Genomic DNA, 13,798 nt, shown 5'->3' with positions numbered 1-13,798 from the left:
TAGCAACCAGACAATTGCGTTTTGCACGAATATTAAAGACAGATGATCCAACTGTTCTGGACTTAGATGTGAAATAGCAAAACCATACAATAAATAGTCCATCGTTGAACCAGTGAAGAAAAAAGATAATACAAAGAAATGCCTGCTGGCCTTCACCGCAAAAAAAAGAAAGGCCTGTCAGCCTGGCAACGAACGACTACAACACAAAACTGCAGAGAGCCCAATACAAAAGCAGCCACACGCGAAAATGTACGAATCTTAGGGTATATATACATCCAACGGTTACAAAAGTGAATGAGACATAACTAAAACTCATCTAGTTGGGTTTTAGCAAATCCGCAATATATAAGTGCAACATTACAACCCTAGCGCGTCGGGCGACTAGGGTTTCTTCAGTCCTCTGGTGCCACCGTGGCCGTGACTTTCTTCGTCTGGCTCCTTCTCCTGTCTCGCCTCTTTCCTCCTCTCGGGCTACTCGGACTTGGTTGTAGGACGAAAGTGTAAGGAGCTTAGGGTTCATATATTCAGTTTCGGATGGATTAGGTCATGGAGGGATAGCAAGGAGGGAATGGTTCAAGGAACCGAAACTTAGAGGAAACAAGCAATTTGCTGGAGAAGTTGAATCTCTAAGATGACGAGGTAGACGATCTGATTAGGGAAGAGGAACTGGATACTATCAGGGCAAAGTGGCTGGCCCTGGGTCATCTTCTAACGACAAAAAACTATTGGCAGAGTGCTATTATCGCAGATATGAGGGTGGCTTGAAACCCAGCTCAAGCAGTGGTATGGCAGAGTCAATTCAAACTTGTTTTTAGTTCAATTTAATTGCCTAGGTGACTAGAACAGGGCTATGCATGAGGGCCATTGGGACTTCGGTGGTGTTGTGCTGATACTAGCTGATTATATGGTTTTTCTAATACAGAGAAGGTTAGGCTTGACATGTTGGAAACTTGGTGCCAGATCCATAAGCTGTGAGATGGGGGGTTGAAGAGTAAAACTTTTCTAGAGAACTTGGCAAAGATGATTGGGGAGGTGCAAGAGATACATGTAACTATCCCTAATGGTTTTATTGAGGAGTTTATTCGTGTTAGAGTGAAGCTATATGTGAACAAATATTTGAAAGAAATATGCCCTAGAGGCAATAATAAAGTTGTTATTTTATATTTCCTTATTCATGATAAAGGTTTATTATTAAGCTAGAATTGTATTGATTGGAAACCTAAATACATGTGTGAATACATAAACAAATACCGTGTCCCTAGTAAGCCTTTACTAGACTAGCTTGTTGGTCAAAGATGGTTAAGGTTTCCTAACCATAGACATGTGTTGTCATTTGATAACGGGATCACATAATTAGGAGAATGATGTGATGGACAAGACCCATTTGTTAGCTTAGCATAATGATCGTTCAGTTTTATCGCTATTGCTTTCTTCATGTCAAATACATATTCCTTCGACTATGAGATTATGCAACTCCCGGATACCGGAGGAATACCTTGTGTGCTATCAAATGTCACAACGTAACTGGGTGATCATAAATATGCTCCATAGGTATCTCCGAAGGTGTTTCTTGAGTTGGTATAGATCGAGATTAGGATTTGTCACTCCGAGTATCGGAGAGGTATCTCTGGGCCCTCTCGGTAATACACATCATAAGAAGCCTTGCAAGCAAAGTGACTAATGAGTTAGTTGCAGGATGATGTATTACGGAATGAGTAAAGAGACTTGCTGGTAATGAGACTGAACTAGGTATGAACATACTGACGATCGAATCTCCGGCAAGTAACATACCGATGGACAAAGGGAATTACGTATGTTGTCATAAGGTTCAACTGATAAAGATCTTCGTAGAATATGTAGGAGCCAATATGGGCATTCAGGTTCTGCTATTGGCTATTGACCAAAGAGGTGTCTCGGTCATGTCTACATAGTTCTCGAACCCATAGGGTCCACATGCTTAATGTTCGTTGACGATATAGTATTATATGAGTTATGTATGTTGGTGACCGAATGTTGTTTGGAGTCCCGGATGAGATCATGGACATGACGAGGAGCTCCGGAATGGTCCGGAGGTAAAGATTGATATATAGGATGATATGGTTAGGCCAAGGGGTAAGGCCCACGAGGCTTTAAGTTGGTGCAAAAGGAGTTTTACGGCAGCCAGGGGGCCAAACGCCGGACCATGGCGCCCATGGCGTCTGTGCCAGACACCAAGGACTGTGGCGTCTGGTCCTGGAAGTCCAAGAAGGACTCTTCCTTGCGGGCAAAACTGACTTTAAGGAGGCTCTTTCTCCAAGTTACGACCCCAGGGCTCAACATATAAATAGAGGGGCAGGGCTAGCACCTGGAACACATCAAGATTCACCAAGCCGTGTGCCGGCAACCCCGTCCCTCTAGATTATCCTCCGTCTAGTTTCTGTAGTGCTTGGTGAAGCCCTGTGGAGATTGTTCTTCATCACCAACCGTCACCACGCCATCGTGCTGCTGGAACTCATCTACTACTTCACCTCTCTTGCTGGAACGACAAAGCGGGGACGTCATCGAGATGAACGTGTGCTGAACGCAGAGGTGTCGTGCATTCGGTACTTGATTGGGTGAAGCACGAAGAAGTTCGACTACAGCAACCGCGTTGTGAAAACGCTTCCGTTTACGGTCTATGAGGGTACGTAGACACACTCTCCCCCTCGTTGTTATGCATCTCCATGGATAGATCATTGTGTGTGCATAGATTTTTTTTCATGCAACGATTCCCAACAATATTTCGCCAGGGTTGTGGGTACAACAAAGGGTGGTGAACAGAAAAAATACCAAGTCAAGTTTGAAAAGCTCCCAACTTCTTTGTTATGCATGTGGAGTTATGGGCCATTGGCATGAAGAATGTGGATCTAAGGAACACGATAAAACTAAATTCGAATGGGGAAACTTTATTCTTGCGCCAGGAAGAGGCATAGGAGGAGGTTGAAGTAGTTGCGGTTTCGGTGGGTAGCGAGCTGAGGAAGTGGATGATCTCTCTTGAGGAGGTAGGGGTGGTCGGCGAGGTACCAGCCGTGGTCGTGGGTGCAACGTGCCCCCCTCCCCGGATGTCCGTAATGATGGTACAGTTGTAGCTAGTTGGCATTTCAATGTTGTGTATCAGGACTTGGGAGAACCTGTTGATGGTGATGTGTCTAGTGGAGGATTTACGGGTCAAAATAGTGGAAATCCGGCCTGATTCAGGACATAAGGAGGCATGATCATGCTGAGAATATCTTGGGGAAGAGGACAACAAATGATACTCTTGTTGATAGGAATGGTGCAACGTCTGGTCTGGGATACGGTGCAAACTCAACACGTCCCTGTACCGTTGTGTGTGCCTAACCAGGATAGTACATCAAAGGTTTTGGCAATAGTGGACAAAATTGAGGCAAACCAGACGAGCCAAGATGGAGGCAGTGTCTCAAGTAATGGACATGATGTTACTCCTCAAAACTCAAAGAATAAAAGCAAACAGAGAACAGGTGAAAGTATGTTGTAAGAAGCCTCGATGATAAGATATCGGTTGCCTGCGATGTGGAGGCTGGCTGGACGCACTGATAACCGACAAGTATAGGGGATCGCAATAGTTTTCGAGGGTAGAGTATTCAACCCAAATTTGTTGATTCGACATAAGGGGAGCCAAGGAATATTCTCAAGTATTAGCAATTGAGTTGTCAATTCAACCACACCTGGAAACTTAATATCTGCAGCAAAGTATTTAGTAGCAAAGTAATATGATAGTAGTGGTAACAGTAGCAAACGTAATATTTTTGGTTTTATATTGATTGTAACAGTAGCAACGAAAAAGTAAATAAGCGAAGAACAATATATGAAAAGCTCGTAGGCAATGGATTAGTGATGGATAATTATGTCGAATGCGATCGATCATGCAACAGTTATAACATAGGGTGACATAGAACTAGCTCCAGTTCATCAATGTAATGTAGGCATGTATTCCGAATATAGTCATACATGCTTATGGAAAAGAACTTGCATGACATCTTTTGTCCTACCCTCCTGTGGCAGCGGGGTCCTATTGGAAACTAAGGGATATTAAGGCCTGCTTTTAATAGAGTACCGGACCAAAGCATTAACACATAGTGAATACATGAACTCCTCAAACTACGGTCATCACCGGTAATGCTCCCGATTATTGTCACTTCCGGGTTAATGGATCATAACACATAATAGGTGACTATAGACTTGCAAGATAGGATCAAGAACTCACATATATTCATGAAAACATAATAGGTTCAGATCTGAAATCATGGCACTCGGGCCCTAGTGACAAGCATTAAGCATTGCAAAGTCATAGCAACATCAATCTCAGAACATAGTGGATACTAGGGATCAAACCCGAACAAAACTAACTCGATTACATGATAAATCTCATCCAACCCATCACCGTCGAACAAGCCTACGATGGAATTACTCACGCACGGCGGAGAGCAATGAAATTGGTGATGGAGGAAGGTTGATGATGACGATGGCGACAGATTCCCCTCTCCGGAGCCCCGAACGGACTCTAGATCAGCCCTCCCGAGAGAGTTTAGGGCTTGGTGGCGGCTCCGTATCGTAAAACGCGATGAATCCTTCTCTCTGATTTTTTTTCTCCCTGAAGGTGAATATATGGAGTCAAGATGGACGTTGGTGGAGCATCAGGGGGCCCACGAGGCAGGGGGCGCCCAGGGGGTAGGCGCGCCCTCCACCCTCGTGGACTGGGTGTGGGCCCTCTGACGTGGATTCTTCTTCCAGTATTTTTATATATTCCAAAAATAATCTCCTTTGATTTTCAGGTCATTCCGAGAACTTCTATTTCTGCACAAAAATAACACCATGGCAATTCTGCTGAAAACAGCGTCAGTCCGGATTAGTTCCATTCAAACCATACAAGTTAGAGTCCAAAACAAGGGCAAAAGTGTTTGGAAAAGTAGATACGACGGAGACGTATCAAATCCCCCACCAAGCTTAAACCTTTGCTTGTCCTCAAGCAATTCAGTTGATAAACTGAAAGTGATAAAGAAAAACTTTTACAAACTCTGTTTCCTCTTGTTGTTGTAAATATGTAAAGCCAGCATTCAGGTTTTCAGCAAAGATTATGAACTAACCATATTCACAATAACATTTAGGTCTCATGTTTACTCATATCAATGGCATAATCAGCTAGCGAGCAATAAAAACAAATCTCGGATGACAACACTTTCTCAAAACAATCATGATATGATATAACAAGATGGTATCTCGCTAGCCCTTTCTGAGACCGCAAAACATAAATGCAGAGCACCTTTAAAGATCAAGGACTGAGTAGACATTGTAATTCATGGTAAAAGAGATCCAGTCATAGTCATACTCAATGTAAACTAACAGTAATGGATGCAAATGACAGCGGCACTCTCCAACTGGTGCTTTTTAATAAGAGGATGATGACTCAACATAAAAGTAAATAGATAAGCCCTTCGCAGAGGGAAGCAGGGATTTGTAGAGGTGCCAGAGCTTGGTTTTTGAACTAGAGATGAATAATATTTTGAGCGGTATACTTTCATTGTCAACATAACAAGCAAGAGATCTCAATATCTTCCATGCTACACACATTATAGGCGGTTCTCAAGCAGAATGGTAAAGTTTATACTCCCCCACCACCAAAGCATCAATCCATGGCTCGCCCGAAACAACGGGTGCCTCCAACTAACAACAAACCTGGGGGAGTTTTGTTTGCAATTATTTTGATATGATTTAAGCATGGGACTAGGCATCCCGGTGACCAGCCATTTTCTCGTGAATGAGGGGCGGAGTCCACTCCTCTTGAGAATAACCCGCCTAGCATGGAGGATACAGACAACCCTAGTTGATACATGAGCTATTCGAGTATACAAAATAGAATGTTCATTTGAAGGTTTAGAGTTTGGCACATACAAATTTACTTGGAACGGCAGGTAGATACCGTATATAGGAAGGTATGGTGGACTCATATGGAATAACTTTGGGGTTTATGGAATTGGATGCACAAGCAGTATTCCCGCTTAATACAAGTGAAGGCTAGAAAAAGACTGGGAAGCGACCATGTAGAGAGCGACAACAGTCATGAACATGCATTAAAATTAATCAACACCGAATGCAAGCATGGGTAGGATATAATGCACCATGAACATAAATATCGTAGAGGCTATGTTGATTTTGTTTCAACTACATGCGTGAACATGTGCCAAGTCAAGCCACTCGAATCGTTCAAAAGAGGATACCACCCAATCATACCACATCACATCGCAAGGTAAACCATTATAAACTCCTAGCTAATTAAGCATGGCATAAGCAACTACAATCTCTAATTGTCATTGCAAATATGTTTCTTTCATAATAGGCTGAATCAGGAACGATGAACTAATCATATTTACAAAAACAAGAGAGGTCGAGTTCATACCAGCTTTTCTCATCTCAATCAATTCATCATATGTCATCATTATTGCCTTTCACTTGCACGACCGAATAGTGTGGAAAATAATAATAGTGCACGTGCATTGGACTAAGCTGGAATCTGCAAGCATTCAATTCATGGAGAAGACAAGGTAATATGGGCTCTTTGTTAGATCAACAATAATGCATATGAGAGCCACTCAACATTTTAATCATGGTCTTCTCCTTTCGACCCCAAAGAAAGAAATAAAACTATTTACACGGGAAAGCTCCCAACAAGCAAAAGAAGAACGAGAAATCTTTTTGGGTTTTCTTTTTTATTACTACTATTATAGGCATGGAAAGTAAACTAACTAAAAGCTACAACTAATTTTTTTGGTTTTTCTTAAAGTTTTTCAAACACACAAGAAGAAATCTTAAAAAGAAAATAAACTAGCATGGATGATACAATAAAAAAGTATGAGCACCGACAACTGGCATGAGTGTGTGAACATGAATGTAATGTCGGTGAGAGATAGGTACTCCCCCAAGCTTAGGCTTTTGGCCTAAGTTGGTCTATGCCCATGGTTCAAAACTGAAGTTGGGGTCGTACTGAGAAGGGTCCTCAAATTATCACGGGCCGGCGATCTCCTCCGGATTCCACTGATAAATAGACTGACGGTGAGGGTCAGATGGTGGCTCCGGCTCTGCAACTGATATCTGGCTCCGGTAGGCATGAATGTCCTCTGGCAGAACAAGGTACTCGCCTAAAAATATGTCAAACAAAGAGGGCGCAGGCAAGGTAACAAACTCACAATATTTTTTGTTAAATATCAATTTATATTTAAATGTCTTATTCTTATCCTTAACAATAAAATCATGTGCTACCATACTCTTATAACCTAGAGCAATAGGAGGCAACAACTTTTCCTCTTTCTCATAATGCCTGATAGGTATGTTAAAGGGGTTTTTATCAGTTATGCCACCGGTTGTGTCCCACTACTCAGTTTTGCCACTAGAAATTTCAACTGCTCAAAAATGCAATCGCTTCATTAGACACATGCTCAAAAATGCCACTAAATACCATTATTGTGATCTCAAATCTCTTTTGCCATGTTATAATGACATAAATACGTATGAACCAACATGCCAGCTCTCCCTCTATCTCACTACAATAAAGTATGGGGCCCAGTTGATCCCAACAGTGTTCTTATTTTCCTGTAAAATTATTCGCTTGGTTACTCCTGACAAGTGGGGCCACACATATCATTGTGAGATAGAGAGAACTCACATGTGGGTCTAGGCTTATTTTTGTCATAGAACATGGTCAACGGGTTTGACGTAAAAATAACAATGTCTAATGGCATTTTTGAGCAAACATCTAATAGAATGATGTCATTTTTGAGATATCTAATGGCATTTTTGAGCAAGCATCTCACAGATTGATGGCATTTTTGAGCAGTTGTAACTTCTAATGGCAAAACTGAGTAGTGGGACACAACTAGTGGCATAAATGATAAAAACCCATGTTAAAGTGTGCAGCAAGGCGCGAGGCAAAGATGCCTCCGAGGACGGGGCCCTTAGTACGGTTCAGATTTAACCGTCTAGCAACAATAGCGCCTAAGCTAAAAGTAGTATCATGAAACAAGGCATGGCGCAATAGCAATATCAGGAGCACTAAGGTTCCCACAGTTCCCGCGACCAATTAAGCATGTGCTAGCAAATATTGCAAAGTAACGTAAAACAGGAAAATGTATGCTAGTGATTCTCGCATCGGAAACTTTCCTCGTTTCCCCTACAGCAATCATATCAATAAATCCCTCCACATAATTACGATGTGGTTCCTCTATGCTGTCCTCAAAGGGTATCAAACAGACACGGCAAAAATCATAAAGTGACATCTCCTTATGTTCACCATATAAATAAAATTCCACCGAAGGTGTTGATCTCTTAGCATGCCAATGAAAATTTTGCACAAAGATATTGGTGAGTAAGAGGTACTATTCACGCTGGTCGTGCAGGAAGGCGGTGAGGCCTGCATTCTCAGCCAAATGATAAAAATCTTCATGAATCCCGGACTCTTTCAAGAACTCATCACAAGGCCATTCACATGGCCGAACCTCTGTAGTACGAGGGAGATTATACTTGGGCTTCTTGTTATCTTCACTTTGCTTATCCTTCGAGCTTCGGCTCGATGAGCCCGTCAAAAATCCCTTCATCTTTTTCTGAAAATTTCTGAAATTTTTAGTAACTTAAAATAAAAGTGAACCAAACTTAACAAAATTGATAGCAACTACTCCTACAAGTGCTTAGAGGCTATATCATGCATTAAAACTACTTTTGACCACATAAATTTGACATGCAAGCTCAAGAACAAGGTCACCTAAGCAGCAAAAAATTGCAATGAATAAAGCACTAGAACAAAAACTAATTGGACCATTGGAGGAGTCACATACCAAAGAACAATCCCCCGAAGCAGTTTTGTGAGAGGAGCTTTGAGCAAGGAGATCAAAAATGGTAGCAAGATGAGCAAGAACTCAGGTTTGAGTTGGCTAGTGATGTTTTTGGGAGGAATAAGGAGTGTGTGGTGGCTAGAATAAGTGGAGGGGACCCACGTGGGGTCCACAGGCAGGAGGGGTGCGCCCAGGGGGGTGGGCGCGCCCTCCACCCTCATGGGCACGTGGATGCTCCCCCTGCTGTGTTCTCAGTGCCAGATATTCTCAAATATTCTAGAAAAAATCATATTTAAATTTCAGGGCATTTGGAGAACTTTTGTTTTCGGGGTATTATTTATTGCATGGATAATTCAGAAAATAGATAGGAAATACTATTTTTGCTTTATTTAATATACATAACAGAAAGTGAAAAGAGGGTACAGAGGGTTGTGCTTTCTAACTTCATCCATCTCATGCTCATCAAAAGGAATCCACTAACAAGGTTGATCAAGTCTTGTTAACAAACTCATTTCGAATAACATGAAACCGGAGAAATTTCGAATAACACTAGGTTACCTCTACGGGGATAGGCACATCCCCAACAATAAGAATATCAAATTTCTTCTTGACAGTAGGAAGAGGAAATTCAAAACCTCCAATAGTGATTTTTGAAATTTTTCCAATAGAATTGATACTGTGGACTTGAGGTTGTTTCCTCGGAAAGTGTACAGTATGCTCATTACCATTAACATGAAAAGTGACATTGCCTCTGGTGCAATCAATAACAGCCCTGCAGTATTCAAAAAGGGTCTTCCAAGAATAATAGACATACTATCGTCCTCGGGAATATCAAGAATAACAAAGTCCATTAAAATAGTAACGTATGCAACCACAACAGGCACATCCTCACAAATACTGACAGGTATAGCAGTTGATTTATCAGCCATTTGCAAATATATTTCAGTAGGTGTCAACTTATTCAAATCATGTCTACGATATAAAGAGAGAGGCATAACACTAACACCGGCTCCAAGATCGCATAAAGCAGTTTTAACATAGTTTCTTTTATTGGAGCATGGTATAGTTGGTACCCCAGGGTCTCCAAGTTTCTTTGGTATTCCACCCTTAAAAGTATAATTAGCAAGCATGGTGGAAATTTCAGCTTCCGGTATCTTTCTTTTATTAGTAACAATATCTTTCATGTATTTAGCATAAGGATTCATTTTAAGCATATCAGTCAAACGCATACGCAAAAAGATAGGTCTAATCATTTCAGCAAAGCGCTCAAAATCCTCATCATCCTTTTTCTTGGATGGTTTAGGAGGAAAGGGCATGGGTTTCTGAACCCATGGTTCTCTTTCTTTAACTTGCTTCCTAGCAACAAAGTCTCTCTTATCATAACGTTGATTCTTTGATTGTGGGTTATCAAGATCAATAGCAGGTTCAATCTCTACATCATTGTCATTGCTAGGTTGAGCATCAACATGAACATCATCATTAACATTATCACTAGTTTCATGTTCATTACCAGATTGTGTTTCAGCATCAGAAATAGAAGTGTCATTGGGATTCTCAGGTGTGTCAACAACAGGTTCACTAGAAGCATGCAAAGTCCTATCATTTTTCTTCTTCTTCTTTTTAGAAGGACTAGGTGTATCGACCATAGTTCTTTGAGAATCTTGCTCAATTCTCTTAGGATGGCCCTCAGGATACAAAGGTTCCTGAGATATTTTACCTCCTCTAGTCATAACTCTAACAGCATTATCATTCTTCTTATTATTCAATTCATTGAGCAAATCATTCTGAGCCTTAAGTACTTGTTCTACTTGAGTGGTAACCATAGAAGCATGTTTACTAATAAGTTTAAGTTCACCTTTAACATTAGCCATATAATCACTCAAGTGTTCAAGCATATCAACATTGTGTTTCAATTGTCTACCAACATAAGCATTGAAGTTTTCTTGTTTAACCATAAATTCATCAAACTCATCCAAGCATTGGCTAGCAAACTTAGTAAATGGGATTTCACATTTATCAAATCTATAGAGAGAATTTACCTTTACTACCTGTGTCGGGTTATCAAGACCATGTATTTCTTCAATAGGTGGTAAATTCTTAACATCTTCAGCTTTAATACCTTTTTCTTTCATAGATTTCTTTGCATCTTGCATATCTTCAGGACTTAGAAATAGAATGCCCCTTTTCTTTGGAGTTGGCTTAGGAGTTGGTTCAGGAAGTGTCAAATTATTTTTGTTAGTCAACATATTATTCAATAGCAGTTCAACTTGATCAACAGTTCTTTCCCTGAAAACACAACCAACACAACTATCCAGGTGGTCTCTAGAAGCATCGGTTAGTCCATTATAAAAGATATCAAGTATTTCATTTTTCTTGAGAGGATGATCAGGCAAAGCATTAAGTAATCAGAGAAGCCTCCCCCAAGATTGCCAGAGACTCTCTTCTTCAATTTTCACAAAATTATATATTTCCCTTAAAGCAACTTGTTTCTTATGAGTGGGGAAATATTTAGCAGAGAAGTAATAAATCATATCCTAGGGACTACGCACACAACCAGGATCAAGAGAATTAAACCATGTTTTAGCATCACCCTTTAATGAGAACGAAAACAACTTAAGGATATAATAATAGCGAGTTTTCTCATCATTAGTGAACAGGGTGGCTATATCATTTAATTTAGTAAGATGTGCCACAACAGTTTCAAATTCATAGCCATAAAAAGGATCAGATTCAACCAAAGTAATTATCTCAGGATCAACAGAGAAATCATAATCCTTATCAGTAATAAAGATAGGTGAAGTAGCAAAAGCAGGGGCATATTTCATTCTAGCATTCAAAGACCTTTCTTTAAGCTTAGCTAATAATTTCTTAAGATCGGATCTATCATTGCAAGTTAAGGGTTTAGGGTTTCTTCATCCATAACATAACCCTCAGGAACAACAGGCAATTCATATCTAGGGGGAGAATCTTCATCATCACTTTCATCAATACTATCAGATTCAATAATTTCATTCTCTCTAGCCCTAGCAAGTTGTTCATCAAGAAATTCACCTAATGGCACAATAGTATCAAGCATAGAAGTAGTTTCATCATAAATATCACGCATAGCAGAAGTGGCATCATCAATAACATGCGACATATCAGAATCAATAGCAGGTGTAGGTGTTGCAAGTTTACTCAAAACAGAAGGTGAATCAAGTGCAGAGCTAGGTGGCAGTTCCTTACCTCCCCTCGTAGTTGAGGAAAGATATTAGTTCTTTGATCTTTCAAGTTCTTCATAGTGACCAACAGATATAAATCCAAGTGACTCAAAGAATAGAGCTATGCTCGCCGGCAACGGTGCCAGAAAATAGTCTTGATAACCCACAAGTATAGGGGATTGCAACAGTTTTTGAGGGTAGAGTATTCAACCCAAATTTATTGATTCGACACAAGGGGAGCCAAAGAATATTCTCAAGTATTAGCAGCTGAGTTGTCAATTCAACCACACCTGGAAACTTAATATCTGCAGCAAAGTATTTAGTAGCAAAGTAATATGATAGTAGTGGTAACAGTAGCAAAAGTAATATTTTTGGTTTTATAGTGATTGTAACAGTAGCAATGAAAAAGTAAATAAGCGAAGAACAATATATGAAAAGCTCGTAGGCAATGGATCGGTGTTGGATAATTATGTCGGATGCGATCGATCATGCAACAGTTATAACATAGGGTGACACAGAACTAGCTCCAGTTCATCAATGTAATGTAGGCATGTATTCCGAATATAGTCATACATGCTTATGGAAAAGAACTTGCATGACATATTTTGTCCTACCCTCCCGTGGCAGCGGGGTCCTATTGGAAACTAAGGGATATTAAGGCCTCCTTTTAATAGAGTACCGGACCAAAGCATTAACACATAGTGAATACATGAACTCCTCAAACTACGGTCATCACCGGTAATGGTCCCGATTATTGTCACCTCGAGGTTAACGGATCATAACACATAATAGGTGACTATAGACTTGCAAGATAGGATCAAGAACTCACATATATTCATGAAAACATAATAGGTTCAGATCTAAAATCATGGCACTCGGGCCCTAGTGACAAGCATTAAGCATAGCAAAGTCATAGCAACATCAATCTCAGAACATAGTGGATACTAGGGATCAAACCCTAACAAAACTAACTCGATTACATGATAAATCTCATCCAACCCATCACCGTCCAGCAAGCCTACAATGGAATTACTCACTCACGGCGATGAGCATTATGAAATTGGTGATGGAGGAAGGTTGATGATGACGATGGCGACGGATTCCCCTCTCCGGAGCCCCGAACGGACTCCAGATCAGCCCTCCCGAGAGAGTTTAGGGCTTGGCGGTGGCTCCGTATCGTAAAACGCGATGAATCCTTCTCTCTGATTTTTTCTCCCCGAAAGTGAATATATGGAGTCAAGATGGACGTCGGTGGAGCATCAGGGGGCCCACGAGGCAGGGGGCGCGCCCAGGGGGGGGGGGTAGGCGCGCCCTCAACCCTCGTGGACTGGGTGTGGGCCCCCTGACGTGGATTCTTCTTCCAATATTTTTTATATATTCCAAAAATAATTTCCTTTGATTTTCAGGTCATTCTGAGAACTTTTATTTCTGCACAAAAATAACTCCATGGCGATTCTGCTGAAAACAACGTCAGTCCGGGTTAGTTCCATTCAAATCATACAAGTTAGAGTCCAAAACAAGGGCAAAAGTGTTTGGAATAGTATATACGACGGAGGCGTATCACGCACTAAAAATACTAGCTTGGAACTCTCGGGGTCTTAGAATGAGCAGGCGGTTCGTGCTTTGCTGAACGTCTAGCGAAGAGTGCATCATGATGTGTTGTTTTTGTCGAAGGCACACTTGGATAGCTATCCGGCTGAGTGCTTGAGGAAGCGATTGAAAAAGGATAACAAATGGTTT

The sequence above is a fragment of the Triticum aestivum genome, chromosome 1A (assembly GCF_018294505.1).
Source record: "Triticum aestivum cultivar Chinese Spring chromosome 1A, IWGSC CS RefSeq v2.1, whole genome shotgun sequence".
Classification (NCBI taxonomy): Eukaryota; Viridiplantae; Streptophyta; class Magnoliopsida; order Poales; family Poaceae; genus Triticum; species Triticum aestivum.
The sequence above is the reverse complement of the archived record's forward strand: the minus strand, read 5'-3'. Positions refer to the sequence as shown.